This window comes from Eublepharis macularius, chromosome 13 (assembly GCF_028583425.1).
Source record: "Eublepharis macularius isolate TG4126 chromosome 13, MPM_Emac_v1.0, whole genome shotgun sequence".
Classification (NCBI taxonomy): Eukaryota; Metazoa; Chordata; class Lepidosauria; order Squamata; family Eublepharidae; genus Eublepharis; species Eublepharis macularius.
Window position 1 is genome coordinate 73994748 of NC_072802.1, and position 8204 is coordinate 74002951.

Genomic DNA, 8204 nt, shown 5'->3' on the forward strand with positions numbered 1-8204 from the left:
GAAGGCTAGCCGCGCACAACAGAAACCCCTGGCACATCTGCTGGAAAAGAAACCTGGACGGGCAGAGCAGGGCAGGCACTGGCCAGCCCCCAACTCCTTGGCAGCTGATCGGAAATGATTCCAACAGCAGGTCTCCCATCACACGGGTGAAAACCTGTCTCCAATGCCTGGAGCAAGGCTTAGAAGGTCAGAAGCAGGAACAGAGTGCCTCTGAGCTTCTCCCAGAGGGTCTTTCCTGTCCCACAACTGAGTAGTTAGCCCCAGTGTCCCCATCCACACATGTACACAAATTAGGGCTATGCCTTTTGCATGGAGTGTGGCACATCAGTCTCCCTCTCTGGGGCGCTTAGCCACTTCCAGCAGACTCCAATAGGCCTGATCTGTGCATTGCCACTTTGCCACGGGCATGTGGGCCCCATGCTGCCACCAACCCCCCCTCCCCCCGCGCAACCTGCTGAAAGGGACAGGCAGCCCTGAGCAAACTGGGGTGGGGTGGGGTGGGGTGGGAGGATCAGAGAGCTGAGCAGCATCGACCAGCCACGACAGCCACCACCCACCTCAGTGCTTGGCATGTGAGCCTGTGGGCTAGCACTGCTGCTGGCCTGTCCAGCGAAGGAATGGCTACCTGCCAGGTCCCAGAAGGAAGGGGCACCTGCCTGCCTGCCTGCCGCAGTCTTTCTTGTCGTGTGGGGAGCCAGACGTGTGGATATCCCCGAAGAAGCCAGCTGTGTGTGTTTCCTTGCCTGCACGCTGCTGCGAGCTGGGAAGTCATGGATGAAAGCAGCCCATTATCCCAGTGGTGGCTCATAATGAGCTCTGTGGGCCCAGGAACCAGAGCACCGCATGGCACACGCCTTCTATGTACCCAAGTGCCTCTCAGTCTTGGCTGGCATCCTCATTTAACTTTTATTGACAATTAATACCGTAGGAAGAACTGTCGCTGTTGTGTCAGGGAAACATAACATTGCTTTATGGCCTCATCAATTAAATGTTTCTGGAAACAATAGAACTTTGGGCTGGGTGCCAGCTGTCCCCTGCGTGGCTGCCGCCTCCCGATCTCCGAGCCACAGCCTCTGCACCCCACAGCACGAACAGAGGGAAAGAGCAAGGAGGCTTCCACGAGGGTTAGGGTTCCCTGTCGTTTTCCTGCCCCAGGCCACCAACAGCAGCCACCCCCCCACCCCCCATGCACACACCCCGGTTGGGACACCCAAGGAGATCACTGATGAGATCCCCAGGATTTAAACAATCTCCTCCTCAAAAAGATTTCTCTCGAGTGTAGGGGGCGGGTGGAATCAATGGAAGCAAACCCCCACCACTAAGCAGGGCAGGGAGGTGTGCCCACCTGCAGAGAGAGGCAGCCAGCCAGCCAGCCGATGGGGCCGTTCAAGAGGCCAAGTGCCCACGCCCAAGGCCGTTTGCTCAGGTCAGAACGAGAAGCCCTCAGGGTCACACTGACAGCCAGATGGAGAACAGACCTGAGTAGCTGCCCCAGCCCCTCCAGCCAGCAGAGGAGGCAATTGCGGTGCTGATCCTGTAACCAGAACAGAGAGAGGGAAGAGCTCCCTCTGCTGGCAGGAAACCAACAGAAAGAGCTCAGCAAGGCACTTCAGGGCACTCCGCAGTCGCGCAGTTAACGCTGAACGACCGCCTGCCAAGCAACACCTTCTCATGTGCACAGGCAATAAGTAGCGAGCCACTCATCTCTCATGACTTACCGAGCGGAGAGAGGGCACATCCCCGCCCCCCGCCCCGTCTCCAGACGCAGACGCTCCGTGGCATTCGCTCCTCCTCTCCAGGGGAGGGTGGCACAGCTGACAGGTTCTCAAGTGGCTGCATCCCTTCGGGTCACAGGCAGTTCAGATGCCACGTGGAGCCTGGTCACCGGTCTTCCCCCTCCGGTGCTTTGTTTGATGCTTCGGAAACTGTCAAGAGGAATGGCCCCACAGACTTTTGTGGCAGCACGGCCTTATTGTGGGGTGGGTTGGGGGCTGAAACTACGCTTGATATCCATGGTGACCACCAGCCGGGAGAGACTCCCCACTTAACTGCTATTCCCTGTTCCACAAATGTGGGTGTCGTATGTTTTATTGCAAACTGCATTTGGGTTTTGATCCTTCGGAGCTCAGGAAGTTGAGGGCAGATCTCTAGACCTCCTGCAAATCTGCTTCTGGGGGGGTCACATTTGTGAAGGTTTCGCTGTTCTCCTTGAATGGAGGAGGCTGGCACTTTGACCACGGGGCGCCACGCTCCTGGCCAGTCACAGGAGTCTGCCCTCGCTGGCCAGAGAAGGCAGTGCTGCCTTCCCCCTCAGACCCGCCTGCCACCCCCGTCCATCTTCAAGTAGACAAGATGTGCTATTTATTGCTTCCATATTTCTCTCCCAAGGATCCTTGAGGGCTGAACATGTCATATTTGGAAAGCAGCAAATCTCGTGACCGCAGGGGGTGGAGGCGAAGGCATTCTCAGCTGCTGCCGGCCTGATTTAACTCTACGTGACAGTCCGCCGTATCCCAGGGGCGGAGGCCTCTGTCGCTTGGACCCAGCTGAGCTGCCCTCTTTGGCTTGTTAATCTCTCCTAAAAGCAAAGAGGGGGACATTCTGGAGAAACTTGTCCTAGCTCTGCAGCAGAGACCAAGGGCTCAAGTGACCTCTGAGCAAGAGGGAACCTTTGTCCAGCAGAGAGTGGGTGGAAGGCAGGGGGTGATGTCCGGCAAGGCCCGGCAGGCAAGCGTCTGCCAATCTCCCCTGCCGTCTGGCTGGGGCACAGAGCTGAACCGCAGAGCCAGGGGCCCCCTGACTCCTTGGCTCACCTTGCTCCGATGATTGCTGGCCAGTCTCAAGGCAGCCAAAGAGGATCGCAGGCAGACCCTTTCCCATCAAGGACAGCCTTGTCTACTCTGACCGGCAGCCGCGCTCCAGGGTCTCAGGCAGAGGGTCTTTCTACAACCTGATCCTTTTCAGGGGAGATGACAGGGGCTGAACCTGGGACCTCCTGCGTGCCAAGCAGATGCTCTGCCCTCCAGAAGACCCCCCCCCCACACACACACACAAATCGTTGCTCAGGCCACGGAGGAGCAGCTTCCACAAAGAGAAGGGCAAGCCCGCGTGCCTGGGGGGTCCCCCTCGTGCTGAGGCCTCAAATGTGTGGGGATGGGGGAGGGGGCTTTCCACGTGCTTCAGGGTGCTCTCTGGTGACTGTTCCACATGTTCCAGGGTGAGCACTCAGTTTCCCCGGGGGGGGGGGTGGCGCTTCAGGAATATTGAAAGAAGCAGCATGTGGGCCCCTAGACCCATGCCGTGCTCCGTCAGGTCTGAGGCTCCGGGGAAAGCAGAGGGGGCTCCTTTAGTGGGAAAGGTGGACATTTGGAGGCGGTGGGGAAGAGATGCAATTCTCTGCGCAGCAAATGGGGCCGACCTGATAGGGCTGAGCCAAGGCGGCTGGCCCCACTAGCGTCACTTACACACCAGGCAAGAGATGTGGGGTTGTGGTTGGTTCATTGTCAGCTTGAGTGTTTCTCTCTCTCTCTCTCTCTGCTGTGTAGGTGCTTAAAGGCCAGAGTCCTCTTAACCTGCTGCTGCTCCTAGCCTGAGCTCCGTGCCTAGAACTGGCAGGAGGATCTCCCTGCAAAGAGGAGAAGAGGGAAACCTGCTGGTTGTTGGGAAGCCTCCCCCTGCCCCTCCTCCTGTTCTTTGGTTGTACCAGTTGGGGGAGGAGGTGGCATGCACAGCCCACTCTCATCAGACCCCAGAAGCTCAGCCGGGTCAGTACTTGGATGGGGGACCACCGAGGAAGGCTCTGCAGAGGGAGGGGATGGCCGGCCACCTCTGCTCCTCGCTCCCCCCCCCCGCCCCGAAAGCCCCCGCAGGGGTCACGTAAGTCAGTACACAGGTATGCACATACCAGTTAGGGAGGAAGGTGGGATGGGAATGGAGGAACCAACACAGGCAAAGGCTGAACAGCGGACTGGCCCCACGAGGGGCAAAGCCCACAGGCCCAGCCTGTGCAGTCCTGCCCGGCACTCACTCAAAGGGGTACCTGCTGCCCTTTTGGCTTGGACTGTGCCCTGCCCCCTGGCTTCCTGGGGCAGGAGAGTGACTCTGACCTCACAGCCCCTCCCCCTGCCTGGCAGTGCCCGCCCTGCACACCTCCTCCGTCTCCTTCTGTGCCTGCAAAGAAAGTGAGCTGCAAGCCACAAGCTTGGCCGGGAAAGGCCCCTGCTGCTGCTGCTGCGTCTTAGGAAGGCGCGGCTGCATCTCCAGGCTTTCTGCCGGTTAATTGCTGGCACGCTTTCGCGGAACACATGAAACACCCTTGACAGGGCCTGTGATTTATTGCTGCCCACTGCAAAACGGAACAAAATCAATTGCCTATTACCTCACTTAGCGAGCGGCTGTCACCGCCCAGGAGCCGGGCGTTGGAAACAGAGGCCAGGCCTGGCCCAGCTGCTCCCAGGACAGATAACATTTGCCCCACCAGCCAGCTGGGAGGGAGTGCTCTGCCTCCTCGAATCCACTTTGTGCGCATCTCAAAGGCTGAGCGTTGCCTGGCTGGCTGGCTGGCTGGTGTGAAGGACACCTGAGGCAGCTCCATCCAAGGGTGGCGGTGCTGTGAGCCAAGCATTTGCACCTCCTGACGGAAAGCTAGCATGCCCTGCAGGCCAACCTGCCTGGCTGGGGAGAAGGGCTCTCGCCTAAGGTCTGGGAGACCCGGTAGCTCTGTCTGGACACACCTTCCGAGGCACTCTCTGTGGAGGGTGGGCTTCGCCAGGGGCTCCCGCTCGCTTTGAGGAGGGAGGCGCTCCTTGTTCCAAAGCCCGCAAGGCCGGGCGGCTCACCCAGAGAAGAGACACTGCTGGCTGCAGAGGCAAGGATTTTGTGGGGGAGGCCTGCAGACAGAGCTCTTGGCCTCTCCCACCCATGCGGCAGGAAAGCCCCTGGGACTCAGCGGCCAGGCCTGGGAGGACAAGATGTCTGCAGGATGTGACCACAAGCCACTTGCAAGCTTCAGGCTGTATTCAAAGCCCCAAGGGGCACCGGAGCCGGTCTGGGTCCTGGCAGCCTTCCTGGCTGGGACCGAGTATCCGGCAAGTGACGAGCTGCAACCTCAGTGAAAAGGGCAGACTATAAAGAATGGAAGGAAGGAAGCCAGTCAACCAAGCTGTGGCACCACCAGCCCTGCTGAGGCTAAGGGTGCCAGTCCCCCACCAGGGGCTCCCCCGCTCCCATCACCCCCCGCCCCCGCTTACCTGGATGATGGAGGGGAATGCGCCTCCAGGGCATGCCCTGGGCAGAGCAGCGCGCATGTGCACACCACAGTGGCCCAATTATGGCTGAATTTGGGCCTGAATTGGGCCGAATCGGGCCGCTGCATAGCGCATCCTACAAGTGACATTATTGCACAAGCTGGGAAAAGAACCCGGTAGCAGCCACGTCTTTGTTCCCCTGCTCCTTGACTAGGGTAGCTGGTTGCTAGGCAGGGCACTGGGCTGACATCTGGAGTGGCAGCTGTAGGGGGGGCTTCTGCCACAAACTTTGGCACAGCATCCCCTCACTCAGCTTCAGTCTTCAAAATGGGCCCAGCACTGGCCTACCTCACAAGGGTGGTTGTATGGCAAACAATGTAGATTTAACAAACTTTACAAGTTAAAAGGTGTGCAGACATGAACAACGTTTTAAAAGGGGAGGCCCCGCTTCATACACCGCAGACATCTGGCCTAAGAACCGAGGAGCCGATGCCCACAGGCACCTTTCGGGGGGGGGCAGGGGGGCGGGACTGGCAGCCCTAGTTGCCAATCTCCAGATGGGGTGTGGAGATCTGCCAGAAGTGCAATTGACCTCCAGCCTACAGAGATCAGTTCCCTTGGAGAAAATAGCAGTTCTGGAGGGGGAGACGCTGTGACATCACCCCCTGCGGGGCCCTCCCACTTCCAGACCCTCCTGTCCCACCCAGTCTCCAGCCCCCAGCCCCCAAATCTCCAGGAATTTCCCAACATGGATTGTGGATTTGACAAACCTGTTTTAAGCCCAGTTCTGCTTGCTGAGTGGGGTGGGGAGGTGCCAGCTGCTGGGACCCCAGAGCCCCCTTGTGGGCCTGCATCCTGGCCTCATGTGTACACTGAACCTTGGGGGGGGGGTCTCACACACTCCCCTGACACCCCCCCCCCACAACACATCCACTGCCCAGGATAGACTTCTGCCACCCCCCACGTCACTCCCCGTGGGGGCCTGGGGGCAAGAAGGTCTGAAGGCTGCAGCAACGTCCTCAGCCGCAGCAACCCCGCCCCCCCTTGTTTTTGTTCTGTCCCCAGAGCCGCGTTGCCTGCATTTCTCGCCCCCCCCCCCCCCGCTCCTGCTCTGCTCGCTCGCGTTCCTGCTCTCAGGGCATCAGGTTACCTGGACAAAGGGGGCTTTGTGGGGAACAGCCGGAGCCTCGGGTTTGCTACCCAGGAGAGGTGGATGCCACAGGGCAGAAGGCCGCCTCGGGAAGAGGCCCGGGCTGGCCAAGGGCTTGCGGCTGCCTGGCTAGCCCAGCCACGCTGGGGAGGCCCTCCCTCCCTCCCTCCCTCCCTCGCGGCCCTGCTGTCCAGCGCCAGGCTGGGACGAGAGTCACTCGCTGCTTTGCTCAACCCCCTGCAGAATCGGGGCCCGGCCTGTGCCTGGGAGAGCCGCGGGGGGGGGGGTCCTTCCCGCCCTCACAGAGCAGGGGTGGGGGATGGGGCGGGGGCTCCGGGGCGAAGTCTCTGCTTGGCGTGCGGGTGGCCCCGGTTGGTTCAGCCCCTGACCGTGCCTGCCCAGGGACACCCTGTGAGAGACGCGAGGCGAAGCCCTCGGCCAAGGCAGAAAGAAGGAAGCCGGGAGACGGAGGGTCTCCCGGTGAGGCGCCTTCACGCGGCCCGAAGACGAGGGGCGCTTTGGGAGGGACCCCGGGAGGAGCAGGAGGGGCCGCCCTCCCTCCTGCCGGGCGATTCTGGAGGCGTCAGGGCGGGGGGGCAGGACAGGACAGGACAGGAGGAGCAGAGGGGGCGGGCGGCCCCGGCCCTCGGCTGTGCTCCCTGGCCAGCGCCGGGCAGCCTGTCCGGGCTGAGGAGCGCCGCGCAAGTGGCTCCGCCGGGCGGCCCCGCGCCTTCCGCTCGGCGTTTGCAGAAGGCCCGCCGCTGCCGCGGCTGCGCACGCCTCCTGTTTTAGCCCCGGCGGCTGCTCCCACAAACATGCCCGGCACGCCCCCGAGAATTTTTATGAGTGGGATTTGCAGGAGTATTTTGGGGCTGGCTGGAGGGGGCGGGGAGCTGCTGCCAGGTTCAAGGAATTTGAATGGAGGCAGAGAAACTCGAGCCGCCGGGCCAAAGAAGGGCTCTATATTTAGCAAGAGTTGTTTTCAGCCTCGGTCCCTGGGCTCCCGTTTCCCTCTCCCCTGCCCTGTCCTCTAACTGGGCAGAGGCTCGGCCCTCGGTGGGGCTCTCTGCCTGGGCCATGCCCCCCCCCCGGCCTCAATTCTGCCACACGGAGCCCTCCGGCTGGTGTGCTGCCTGTGCCCCTGCCCTCTCTGTTCCCTGAAGTGCTAATCTGGGGGGTTTCTTCAATCGGGGGACTTTCCTTGTAGTACACCTTTCGGAACATTTTGCTCCTCGCCAGCCCGCGAAAGACAAGCCCGCAGCCTGGGGAGGGGTGGGGGAGGGGAATCTGGAAGACCCTGGAGCTCCCGGGAGGTCCTCCGCTCCGCTGCTGCCTTCGCCCATCATAAAGGGCCTTGGTGATCAAAGGGAAGTGCCAACGGGTGGCCATACCAAGAGCCTTGAATGCCTGCAGACTCCCAGCTCCTGAGCCCCCTCGGCATGAGACTGGAAAGTGTCTGCTCTAATCCGTCAATCCCTTGCTGACAGATTCCTGGAACACCCACCCACCCCCACCCCCACCCCCGCTGTGACCTGGGGACCGCTGGCAACTCCTCAGCGTAAGGTGGGCTTTGAGGATCGGCTGGGACTGGCCGGTTTTGTTTTTTTTTAACGTGGGTGGCTCTGGAAGGGTGATGACCTTAACGGCCAGTCCCTCTGGGGACCAGGCTGTATGTCCAGCCCAGGCCTTTGTTCCCTGCTCCACTCCAGTCTAGCTTCCAAAACACAGCAGTCATTTACAGGCAGCAGCCAATGCGGACACACAAAGAGGCCCGGCCCGGACCTCTCCTGGACAGGCAGACTGAGAGC

The 8204-nt window shown here is 60.8% G+C and overlaps 1 long non-coding RNA gene across 1 annotated transcript; it reads right to left on the reverse strand.

The window, feature by feature from the left end:
• Nucleotides 1–887: 887 nt before the first annotated feature.
• LOC129341622 (uncharacterized) lies at nt 888–6635 on the reverse strand. The gene is made up of 2 exons (XR_008598131.1): nt 6397–6635; nt 888–2578 (listed from the first exon to the last, which is right to left on the reverse strand). It is a non-coding gene; the product is annotated as an uncharacterized LOC129341622 (long non-coding RNA).
• Nucleotides 6636–8204: the final 1569 nt, after the last annotated feature.